This window comes from Pseudogymnoascus destructans (genome assembly GCF_001641265.1).
Source record: "Pseudogymnoascus destructans isolate 20631-21 unplaced genomic scaffold scaffold_23, whole genome shotgun sequence".
Lineage (NCBI taxonomy): Eukaryota > Fungi > Ascomycota > Leotiomycetes > Thelebolales > Thelebolaceae > Pseudogymnoascus > Pseudogymnoascus destructans.
This window is the reverse complement of record NW_020167542.1, coordinates 297,002-309,863: the sequence shown is the minus strand read 5'-3', so window position 1 is coordinate 309,863 and position 12,862 is coordinate 297,002.

Genomic DNA, 12,862 nt, shown 5'->3' with positions numbered 1-12,862 from the left:
TACGGTATTCCAGCCAGGTTCCAGTCTATCTGGCGACCAGATTCAACTCTAAATAGGGGCGAAGAAGCCCCTATTCAGACATCTACTATAGCCAGTGGCTTTTCCTCTAGCGAAGATATACTAACGACGACGATAACAACGACGACGATACTAATGACAACGATACTAACGACAACGATGATACCGAGCCGCCACCTCTACAAGCACCATTTACACCGTCGAATATACAAGGAAGAGCGAAGAAGCGGAAAAGGAGTTAAGAAGAGGAGGATATACTACAAGGGAAAGGAAAGACTCGGGCTTTAAGCCCTAACGAGCATATTATACTGTTGAAAATCTGCATAATACTCTTCGCCGGGTTTTACGGAGGAATATTGCTGCTCGGCGGAAATATCTCTAAGATCTTGGAACCTTAGCAAAATTATTCAACGTGTTCTTGAATATTCAAATTCATGAATATTCAAGAACGTCACATGATTATCATGTGATATTCTTAAATATCTAAAAAGTTACTTATTATTTAAGTTATAAGCTAGCTTAGAGGTAGGATATAACCTTCACCACCCCAAAATCACGATGAGCGATTTTTGCGCTGCCTCAGGCCGCAACCACCCCTGCACCCACCCTTCCGAATTGGGCCGTAGCCCCCACGGTCGCAACGTCGGTGCCAACTCAACCGTAGCTTCAGCGACTCTGCTCAGTGGCAGCGACCGTATATAGCTCAACCTTTGTAAAAAGCTGTAAATGGGCTCTTATATGCTGTACTACCGTACACTACCTATGTAGCGATATAAAACAAGTGCTAGGGTGAACGGTAGAAGCCTGTAGAAGCCTGTGTTCTGATTGTAGGTCCTGTATTACTGTAGGCTTTCGCTGCGGTTTCGGTACCATCGAAGCTCTCCCATAAAGTTATGGGGCCACTACTTAATTAACACTACTATTGGCTACTACGATGACAGTCCAAAATCACGATTCTCATCGTGATTCTAGCTAGTTCCGCACCTTTCGCTACTACCGGTATTTGTATGGTAAATAGCGGCGAAGCTGAGCGAAATTTCCAAAATCACGATGACAGAGTATGCCTCCCGACTCTACGTTTCTACCGCACCACGACCATTTCCTACTGTTCTACCCTATATACCTTAATATAGTTAATACTGTAGTATGATGCTATTACTTAGATTATATTAATTTATAATGCACCATTACATTAGTATTAAGAGGGGAATAACGTACATGTATAGCGAAAGCGCCAAACAAGCGAAAGCGCCAAAATTATCTACCCTCATGACAAACATTGCGATAAATCTACCACAACATTAGAAATCAATTGAAACTACTCGGAGTCCTCTTCCTCAGAGGTGTCTATTACAATCTGACACGTGCGCGCATTGTGCCCAGTCTCACCACACTTGCCACAGTGACGGGCATGGGTTTCTTCCCTTGGCTTCCGACCACGGCTTGCCCTTATTTCCTGCTCTACCTGCTGCACAACATCCCTCTCATCCTGTAGCTCTTGCGCCCCTTGTTGACTAAGTGATCCTCCTTGCTGTAGTCGTGTTTTCCTAGCTCTCCGGCGCTTGCTTAGTACTTCATTTGCCTGTCGTAGGTTTTGGTTCTCTCCCTTTAGCAGTGCTAATTGATGCATTATTTGCGATGCACCCTTTGTAAACTGGTCAACAGCTGCATAGATTGAGGTTGGAGAGCTATTTTGATGGCGTGAAATCCGAGTTTTAATAAATGTAGACTGTGACATAGCTTCAATTGGGTTGTTTGGTGTCTGAGAAACCCAAGGTTGAGCAGTACCTGGGCGGGAGCTTGGAGGCGTTGGTGTCCTTAACTTAAGATCAAGTGTAGATATCACTCTCTCAGGGTCAAATGGAAGAAGCCCTGCCCCTCGGAACCCGCCTCGAATGTTACTTTCCGTCATTGTAGTGTTAAATGCAGCGTGGAAGGCAGGAAAGAAGTCATCCTTTGTAATATGAGAAATATGAGCCTGCATCATATCTTCAATTTGCCGACCATAGGCCTGCTTTAACGGGCCGAAACAGCCAACATCAAGTGGCTGGAGTAGATGAGAAGAGTGAGCAGGCATACAAAGCGTAATAATGTTGTGTTCCTTGCAGTACTCCTCAAACTCATCTGAGTGGTGGCTCTCATGACCATCAAGGACTAACAAGCGATAACCACCAACACTCCGGGCCTTTGTATGCTTCTCAAAGTGCTGAATCCAATCCATGCCTCTCTCGTTTGTAGTCCAGCCATTTTCAGTAACAGAAATCACCCAATCGCTTGAAAATCCACTATTCTCATACCAAGATGTAAGGTGGTTTTTGCCTGCAACAATGATAAATGGTGGTACTGCCCAACCTTGAGAACTAACGCCTTGGATTACTGTAACCCATTCCCGATTACCAGGCTGTACCTTCTTTGCTTTTGCCCGCCCGTCTGAGCTTGTTACAACCATAGCAGTTGAGATAACGCCCATCATAAACCCAGTCTCATCAAAGTTGTAGATATCTGCTTCATCGATACCATATTTCGCAATTGTGTTACGCACAAGCTCAAACCAGCCATTAATAACTTCTGGATCTTCGCACTTAGCCCTCTGGTAGTCGTATTTGCGCTGAAAGCGTGTCTGGAGCTCTACACGCCGCTTAACAAAGTTTGAAGCCCAACGCGACCCAACGCGTGACGCGTCGCGTGTTGCAAGTAGTCGACTTGCCATATCTTCAACAACAGACAGCCGAGGAGGAAACCCTTTGGCAGCTAGGTCGAGTATATACTGAACAAGGACGGACTCCTCTAGGTTAGTTAATTTCCGTGAGTTGGCTTGGATATCGCGTCGTGAAGGTACACCTTCTAGACGACGACCTAGCTTGCGGTGGTCCACAGAATAGATCCTAGCAGCAACTCCAAGGCGTAACTTTGGGTCGCTTTGCATAGCCTGGATAGCTAGCACTAATTGGCTTTCATCGTTTTTATGGGGCATGTTTTGTTGTTGAGGAATTTAACATTTAGTTGGGGGGTTTGGTCACCGCATCATTTTGGCGCTTTCGCTTGTTTGGCGCTTTCGCTATACATGTACGTTATAAGTTTAATATATTTAATAAAATAACGTGCATGTATAACGAAAGTGCCAAACAAGCGAAAGTGCCAAAATCATGGTGACCAACCCCCCCAACTAAATGTTAAATTCCTCCACAACAAAACATGCGCCATAAAAATGATGAAAGCAAATTAGTGCTAGCTATCCAAGCTATGCAAAGCGACCCAAATTTGCGCCTTCGAGTTGCAGCTAGGATCTATTCCGTAGACCACCGCAAGCTACGTCACCGTTTACAAGGCGTACCTTCATGACGCGATATCCAAGCCAACTTACGGAAATTAAGTAACCTAGAGGAATCAGTTCTTGTTCAGTATATACTTGACTTAGCTGCTAAAGGTTTTCCTCCTCAGTTGTCTATTGTTGAAGATATGGCAAATCGACTACTTGCAACACGCGACGCGCCACGCGTCGGGTCACGTTGGGCTTCAAACTTTGTTAAGCGCCATGTAGAGCTCCGGACACGCTTCCAGCGAAAATACGACTACCAGAGGGCTAAGTGCGAAGATCCAGAAGTCATTCGTGGCTGGTTTGAGCTTGTATGGAACACAATTCTAAAGTATGGCATCAACAATGCAGATATCTACAACTTTGATGAGACTGGGTTTATGATGGGCGTCATCTCAAGCGCAACGGTAGTAACGAGCTCAGATGGGCGGGCAAAGGCAAAAAAGGTGCAGCCTGGCAATCGGGAATGGGTTACAGTAATCCAAGGCGTTAGTTCTCAATAGACTGGCCGGCCCGGACCGTAAAGACCGGACTGGACTGGACCGGACCGCTTATATGAGTGTTCCAGTCCTTAAATTTAAGACCGGACCGTGGTTCGGTCCTCCTTTTTTTAAAAAGCCCGGACTGAATTTCAGTCTAGTCTCTAGGGTTAAGACCGGACTGTGGTTCGGTCCTCCTTTTTTTCAAAGCCCAGACTGAACTTCGGTCCTCCTTTTTTTCAAAGCCCGGACTGAACTTCGGTCCAGTCTCTAGGGTTAAGACCAGACCGTGGTTCGGTCTAGGCTTTTTTACCATCCGAGCTTTTTTTAAAAAGCCCGAACTGAAGTTTAGTATATTTAGCTTGTAGATCACGATGTTAGTCCTGTGACCAAGAGTAACGGTATATAGTAACGGTATATTGATAGAAATTAGGATAAATTTATCATATAGATAATAAATTATGGTAATTACATTAGAGTTATTTATAAGTGCCGTATGTCTCAGAATGCATCAGCTTACAGTGGCTTCCCTACCATCACCACCACCGCCATCACACACAGGTTTGTGTCGACTTTGGGAGGCCAGCCTTCCTACCACCTAGTGCAAAGGTTGGTATCTATCGCAGTAGTTAACATAATATATTGTTCAAGCTGGTTCCAAATGCTATATAAGGCTAATTAGTGATATATTCCATTACTGTGAGCCGTTACTCTAACCCACATCTGAATAGTACCCTCCTCTACCTTCTAAGTCGTTGCGAATGTCGAGGAGTATCAATGGAGGCTTCATCATTCTGAAGGTCCTTATTTAGAACCCCAAAATTTCGCTTCCTCTGAGTTTCCAATCTTCCATTGCGACCTTGTGTAGCTCTATGTGGCGTTGATGGGTCTGGTAGGTCTTGTTCAGCATCCTCCTCGTCAGATGATATTACCATCGTCATAGCAACTTGTCGATCAGAGTCCTCAATTATAGAGTCTGGGTCAGGAGCGCCAAATACATGGTCTATATTATCCCAATGATTATCAAGTTCCCACTTATACCTATGATAGTGTTTAACAATCATCGACTCTCGAACTGTAGCCGTACTCATTTGTGCCCTGTGGTATTCATGGATATCGCGGGCAATATTAAATATGCGCTCAACTCCAGTACCAGTAGCTGTTTAAAGCGATTTGTAAGATATTTGCATTACTCTTAACCGTTACTGTAGGAGCTTACCTGGTACTGCAAGGATATCCCTTGCCATCTTCGCAACTGAAGGGTAAGAGAGCTCTAAGGTCTTCCACACTAGGAGCACTGGAGTATCTGCATCAGCACTAACCACTGGCGCATTTAAATAACGCTCAGCTTCATTATAGCTGGTACTTGATGGGCTCTGCCACCCTTTATGTAGCTGCCGGTTCATCCGAAATACCGCATTAAGACTTGTTGGTGTATAGGGGCAAGGCGGTACTGCCTCATGCTGGTCCCTCGAATCTTTTTGATAGTAAGCCTTCCAGTAATCTAAGAATATTTGGCGGTACTTCTTTGAGTGGGAACGGTCCCATTCAGGAGCGTTAAAAATGTCCAGTTTCTGAGATGGATCAAGAATTGCAGCAAGAGCATACGTCTGTTCAACAGGACCACCAGTTTCAGTATAATAGTGCCTTAACTTTGCAACACCTGCAGTAATAGCAGCAGTAAACTCGTCTACCCAAGGATTAGATGCTGTATCCTTGTTATATAGCTTTTGATTAATATCATCAAGATGGTCAAATAATGTATTGTATACATTCCATGTATGGTTGATTGTAGTGTCTTTCGTGTTTCCAATAAGATGAGTAAATTCTGCAAAGGGCCGCAGAAGAGCGACTAAGTATTTTAGTTTTTTCCAGTCGGTTGGTGATAATGCGAATTGATCAAGATGAGGCTCCTTAATAATCTGTTCCTCAAGCCAACTTTTAATTGGGATGCGTAGTCTTATCGCTCGGACTATCATGTCATATGTAGAATTCCAGCGTATATCAATATCCCGTTTTAGCCGCAGTAGTCTCTTTGCTTCTATATCAGATTGCTTCTGGAGCAATAATTCAGTTTTCTTTGCAGACCTGCTCACAAGATTGCTAAGAGTGCGTATCTGTGTATTTGACGTCAGTTAGCGTTACTATCAAGCGTTACTATCATGGACTAACCTTTCTAATAGCTGATGTGACTGTCATATCATCAGTAATTGAAACACCAGTAACATCTATAACTTCTTCAGCCATGTCGACATTGAAGGCCTTTAGCATAGCTTTTACAACTAGCTGTATAACATGCGCCATGCATGGTATTTTTGTTGCATCACTACTCCACTCTACTTCTTGTGTAGTACTTCTCATGTAGCTCTCAAGTTCCTTGCGCATTGTTCCATTGTTTGATGCATTATCAGTTGTCACGCAAAAAAGTCGTCCCGTAATATTGAATTGTTCCAGTACATTGTGTACAACAGCTGCCATATTTTGTCCTGAATGGACTCCAGTCATTGGCTCGAAACCAATAAGACACTATAAGATGTATGTTAGTAAGTTAATATATTATTATATAAGTTATAATCTGCTCACCTCTCTCCATTGCCAATCATCAGTGATATAATACACAGTAATTGCTAAGAACGCTAATTTGAACGGACTTTGCCATCCATCAAGGGCAATTGAAACCTTTGCCATAGGCGGTAAATCCAATAGTAGCTTCTCCATGACGTTGTTAAATTGCATTGTTAATTCTTTGCGTATAACTGTCCGGTGTGGAATTTCCAGGTCGGGTTTCAACATGTTTAGAACCTTTCGCACCTCCTTGTTCTCCACTATTCGAAAAGGGAGGCTTGATGAAATTATGGCTATAATCAACTGCTCTCGCCATGCTGTATGTGTGAAAGGCTGTATGGTATTCCTTTCCAAATGCGCACGCGGCAGCTAAAGAAGGTCATTAGCGTTACTCTAGAACGTTACTCTAGACCACTGGATAGATAACTTACTAAGTGTAAATGAGTTTGCGATCCATCCTTTCTACTACAAGCGCCAGATTTGGTGTGTCGGGTTAAAGTAGATGTGCTACTCCCACCTTGTCGAAGCTTAGGGTGTGCAAAAGCCCTCCAACACAACTGACATAGTACCTTAGGATTGCCAGTTCGGACCTCAGCTCCTTGGTAGAATTGAGTCCATATTAAGGACCTCTTCGACCTTGTCCAAACCATATGTCGGAATATCTCTTGATTGATGTTGTTTGAAATCTTTGCAGTCCACCATTGATGCCATTCGTTAGCGGTATCCTCCTTCCATATAACATATCGATTATTAGGAGACTTGGGTAGTTTTTCAAGAAGTTCATCAAGAGGAGCTTCAATTCCACTCAGTACATCATCTTGGGAGAAGATAAGTGCTGGCTCGAAAGGCGAGTTGATATCCTCAGTGTCAGAGGTAAGCGGATGCTCAAATTGTGACTGATTCATCATTGTAAATGGGCTTGGGCTCGACATGTTGTTAAGAGGATAGAGAAAATGTACTGTAGTAGGAGTGTAGGTCAATCAGACGAATGATGAATGTTAAGTGAGGCCTTTTGGAAGGACGGCCATTTCTTCATAGTCTTTTGCAACAGAACAAATGGTAGTACAGAATACAAGAATGCCACATTGCAATAGGGTAATATTTGAACTCTTTGTCGTTACTCTTTGCCGTTACTCTTTGCCGTTACGCATTGCCATTACGCATTGCCGTTACTCATTGCCGTTACTCTTTGCTATTCCTATTTTGTGTTAGTTGAACATAGTATTATGGAGTTAAACAATTTTGTCTAGCTCTAATTAGGTTTATGTAAGGACACAGGGAATACGGCTCTCTGTAGGTGCATATGGGAGTGCGAGTCGGAGGTGATGCTGTATTCTATCCTATAGGTCTACTACGAAGGATACAAAAAAGATGAAGGGGGAGCTTATAGCTTCCTACCCCTTATGTACCTAAATGGGGTCCGACTCGGCTAGGCCTTAGCGTACCGGTAGATCCACTCCCGTCTGCCGCCCGAATCGACCCCGACCCTAGAACGTCTATGCTGCTATACTACTATGTCGCCTATTCCGCGTTGTCTTACGGGTCCGAGGGTACCCCGTGTAAGGAGGCATCCTTACAGTTTACCATAACGCTAGAGAGTAACGCTTACGAGTTTTAAATTACAAAATCAGCAATTTGGTTTCATTGGCTTAACAATTTGCTACATTAGCCCTATCTTATTTCAAAGTCCGAAGCTATATCTAGTACTATTAGCTGTTGCTACAGCATATAACAAGATAATGAGCAGTGTGTATAACCCTAAGTAGATACAGATCGATTATATTTCCTATGTAGCATAATATAAAGTTAAACTGTATAACCGACATTTGATTGTTAATTGGCCGGGCTGTATTCCTTGGCTCAGCCGAGGAGTAGAAGCATGCTGGCTTTTTGCTTTTGGGCTCTCTTCCGTTACTGCTGGCCGTTACTGTAGCCTACGTGTAACTGAGATGATGAGTAGTAGCCCTTATTTTTATTGGATGCAGAGTCTGTATATCCTAGCTAGTGTAATATGAATTGGAATTGCAAAATAGGCGTTTGACTGTTAATTGGTCGGACTGTGTTCCTTGGCTCAGCCGAGGAGTAGAAGCATGCTGACTTTTTGCTTTTGGGCTCTCTTCCGTTACTGCTGGCCGTTACTATGAGTACAGTAGTCACTATTCGGAGTACTGACAAATAGTTTTATTAGATAGTAACGGCAGATAGTAACGGCAGAAGATCTCAAAATGGAATTCAGTAACCACAAAAACTCCATTGGTTTAGTATACTATAGTACAGTATACGACGTGAATTTACTCCTCCTTCTCCTCCTCCTCCTCTTCTTCCTCCTCTACACGAACCCCGACAATGAAGCCGTTGAGGCTATCCTCGTCCTCATCATCGTCCTCCTCATCCTCTGATATAACCACCTCCACTTCTTCACCATCATCATCAAAATCTACCAGCCCATCTTCAACATCAGCATTGCTGTTATTCTCCCACTGCTTCACGAACTCTTTGATATTATCAGGGTTGCTAACCCCCCCAGCAAACTCTTCGATCTCCTTCCTTGAGAGTTCGGGCATAAGGATGTTGCCAGCAAGGGCAATATTGTGCTCCCAGCGCTCAATGACTGGGACCATGTTGCTGGCCCAGATATCCTTTAAGGTATTTTCTTCACCGCTGTCGCTAGTCGATGTCTTGCCAGTCTAACCATTATGTTAGATAGTATCGTCATGTTTTAGCTATTACTTACAGCTTTGCCTTCGCCCTTTGGTAGGGCCTTCAACTTCTCCTCCAGCTCCTCTGCATTAATGGCCGCAATAGCCGCACTCTCATCATTAATAGCGGCTGTGAGGCAGGAATTGGCGTCAATACCACGAGCGGTGCGCCTGTCCATGATATCCTGCTGCGTTGTAGCTAACACAGCAGCTTGTTCATTGGCCGTAAGGCCCTCCCAGTCATCTTTACCCTGGCGGGTACGGCGTGCACGGCTCATAGCCTAGCTTTGCTATCAGCTCTAGAACAATTGATATCAGGATGGTAGGATTGTTATACCTGTCGGTCCGCATTCTGAGCGAGCTCAATGGTGTGGGCAGTAGCTGCAATGACTTCCGCGCGTCTCTCCTCATATGACTTCGCAGTGGCTGGAGACGACATGGTAAAGTTGCGTTAGAGGCGATTTGGAGCTGATGAGCGTTACTATAGGGCGTTACTGTTAGCACTGGCTTTGATTATACTGTTGTGAGAGTACTTCAATGTGCTAACAAGGCGGACGTCTTTTGAAAGTAGGGGCGCAACTACTTACTGGTCGGGGTCAGTATAGTCAATAAATTTGGAAATCTAAAAGGAAGTTAATAATCAGAGGTAATCAAATGTAAGGGTGGTTTCTTTGCTAACTTACTCGTACTATTCTTTGTTATTGACACGTCCGGATTTGGAACAAGAAACGGAGTTTTTTTTGTTTGCAACAACACTTAAGCGCCCTTACTTCGAATTCGATCCTAACTTCTACAACAATTCTGAGATAATGCGTCTAGCAACATTGGTAAGTTCAATCTTCTTTACATTTGATTTAACCCTACAGTAACGCTGTAGAGTAACGGTATTGTGTTTATTTTACTAATATACAAGTTCTAGCAATTTTTCCTTCTGTCACCAACCTTTGTAAGTTCACCCCTTTTGTTCTTTGGGCGTTACAACTACAGTAACGCCCAGCAGTAATGCCAAATTGCTACAATATGGCAAATTAACATGTTTTAGATATCGCTCTCGCTCACATCTGTACCATGGCTCGCACCAAGCAAAAGCCTGAGCGCCACGGTAAGTATTCCACCCTACCCTACAAGCAATACAAGGTTACTAACTCAACAAACAGTCGGTATTCACAAGACTGCGCGCCGAGCCCGCCAAGAAAAGATCTGGAGCTACAATGCCCAGAAAAGGAACTGTGAGCGGGATCACCCTGGCTCCAACTTCCCACAACAAGCCCCTCGCCCTGTCCCTCCTTTGAGCAAGGCTTCTGTCAACAGTATGCTATTCTTTTCTAATAGAATATTGTTCACACTACTAACTTATATGAAAGAACGGATCGTCGCCGAGATCCGACACTACCAGAAGTCGGCCGCCCTCATCCTCCCCAAACTCCCATTCCAGCGTCTTGTTCGTGAAGTCGCGCAAAGCTTCATGTCAGACCTCCGCTTCCAGTCTACTGCCATCTGTGCCCTCCAAGAGGCCGCTGAGGCCCACCTTGTGTCATACTTCGAAGGTAAGCTGTCTCTATGAACACCTACAAAAACTATACTAATAGTGCGAAGGGGCCAACATGTGCGCCATCCACGCCAAGCGTATCACCATCCAGAACAAGGATATGCAGCTTGTGTCCTGGTTCGCCAATTCTCGCAGCATTAGATAAATTAGTGTGTTCTTGTATAAATAGTCAATTGATGATTTCACAACCTGTCTTTAGTATTTCAGTCGTGACAGTAACGGTATAACGTACATGTATAGCGAAAGCGCCAAACAAGCGAAAGCGCCAAACAAGCGAAAGCGCCAAAATTATCTACCCTCACGACAAACATTGCGATAAATCTACCACAACATTAGAAATCAATTGAAACTACTCGGAGTCCTCTTCCTCAGAGGTGTCTATTACAATCTGACACGTGCGCGCATTGTGCCCAGTCTCACCACACTTGCCACAGCGACGGGCACGGGTTTCTTCCCTTGGCTTCCGACCACGGCTTGCCCTTATTTCCTGCTCTACCTGCTGCACAACATCCCTCTCATCCTGTAGCTCTTGCGCCCCTTGTTGACTAAGTGATCCTCCTTGCTGTAGTCGTGTTTTCCTAGCTCTCCGGCGCTTGCTTAGTACTTCATTTGCCTGTCGTAGGTTTTGGTTCTCTCCCTTTAGCAGTGCTAATTGATGCATTATTTGCGATGCACCCTTTGTAAACTGGTCAACAGCTGCATAGATTGAGGTTGGAGAGCTATTTTGATGGCGTGAAATCCGAGTTTTAATAAATGTAGACTGTGACATAGCTTCAATTGGGTTGTTTGGTGTCTGAGAAACCCAAGGTTGAGCAGTACCTGGGCGGGAGCTTGGAGGCGTTGGTGTCCTTAACTTAAGATCAAGTGTAGATATCACTCTCTCAGGGTCAAATGGAAGAAGCCCTGCCCCTCGGAACCCGCCTCGAATGTTACTTTCCGTCATTGTAGTGTTAAATGCAGCGTGGAAGGCAGGAAAGAAGTCATCCTTTGTAATATGAGAAATATGAGCCTGCATCATATCTTCAATTTGCCGACCATAGGCCTGCTTTAACGGGCCGAAACAGCCAACATCAAGTGGCTGGAGTAGATGAGAAGAGTGAGCAGGCATACAAAGCGTAATAATGTTGTGTTCCTTGCAGTACTCCTCAAACTCATCTGAGTGGTGGCTCTCATGACCATCAAGGACTAACAAGCGATAACCACCAACACTCCGGGCCTTTGTATGCTTCTCAAAGTGCTGAATCCAATCCATGCCTCTCTCGTTTGTAGTCCAGCCATTTTCAGTAACAGAAATCACCCAATCGCTTGAAAATCCACTATTCTCATACCAAGATGTAAGGTGGTTTTTGCCTGCAACAATGATAAATGGTGGTACTGCCCAACCTTGAGAACTAACGCCTTGGATTACTGTAACCCATTCCCGATTACCAGGCTGTACCTTCTTTGCTTTTGCCCGCCCGTCTGAGCTTGTTACAACCATAGCAGTTGAGATAACGCCCATCATAAACCCAGTCTCATCAAAGTTGTAGATATCTGCTTCATCGATACCATATTTCGCAATTGTGTTACGCACAAGCTCAAACCAGCCATTAATAACTTCTGGATCTTCGCACTTAGCCCTCTGGTAGTCGTATTTGCGCTGAAAGCGTGTCTGGAGCTCTACACGCCGCTTAACAAAGTTTGAAGCCCAACGCGACCCAACGCGTGACGCGTCGCGTGTTGCAAGTAGTCGACTTGCCATATCTTCAACAACAGACAGCCGAGGAGGAAACCCTTTGGCAGCTAGGTCGAGTATATACTGAACAAGGACGGACTCCTCTAGGTTAGTTAATTTCCGTGAGTTGGCTTGGATATCGCGTCGTGAAGGTACACCTTCTAGACGACGACCTAGCTTGCGGTGGTCCACAGAATAGATCCTAGCAGCAACTCCAAGGCGTAACTTTGGGTCGCTTTGCATAGCCTGGATAGCTAGCACTAATTGGCTTTCATCGTTTTTATGGGGCATGTTTTGTTGTTGAGGAATTTAACATTTAGTTGGGGGGTTTGGTCACCGCATCATTTTGGCGCTTTCGCTTGTTTGGCGCTTTCGCTATACATGTACGTTAACCATATAATATTTATCAAACTATAGTAATAATTAATAGTAACGTTAGTAGCTGCTATTAATGCTTAATTAAACTCATATCAAATATAAGTCATAACTAATTGACTACTCTATGATCGATTTTGATTGAAT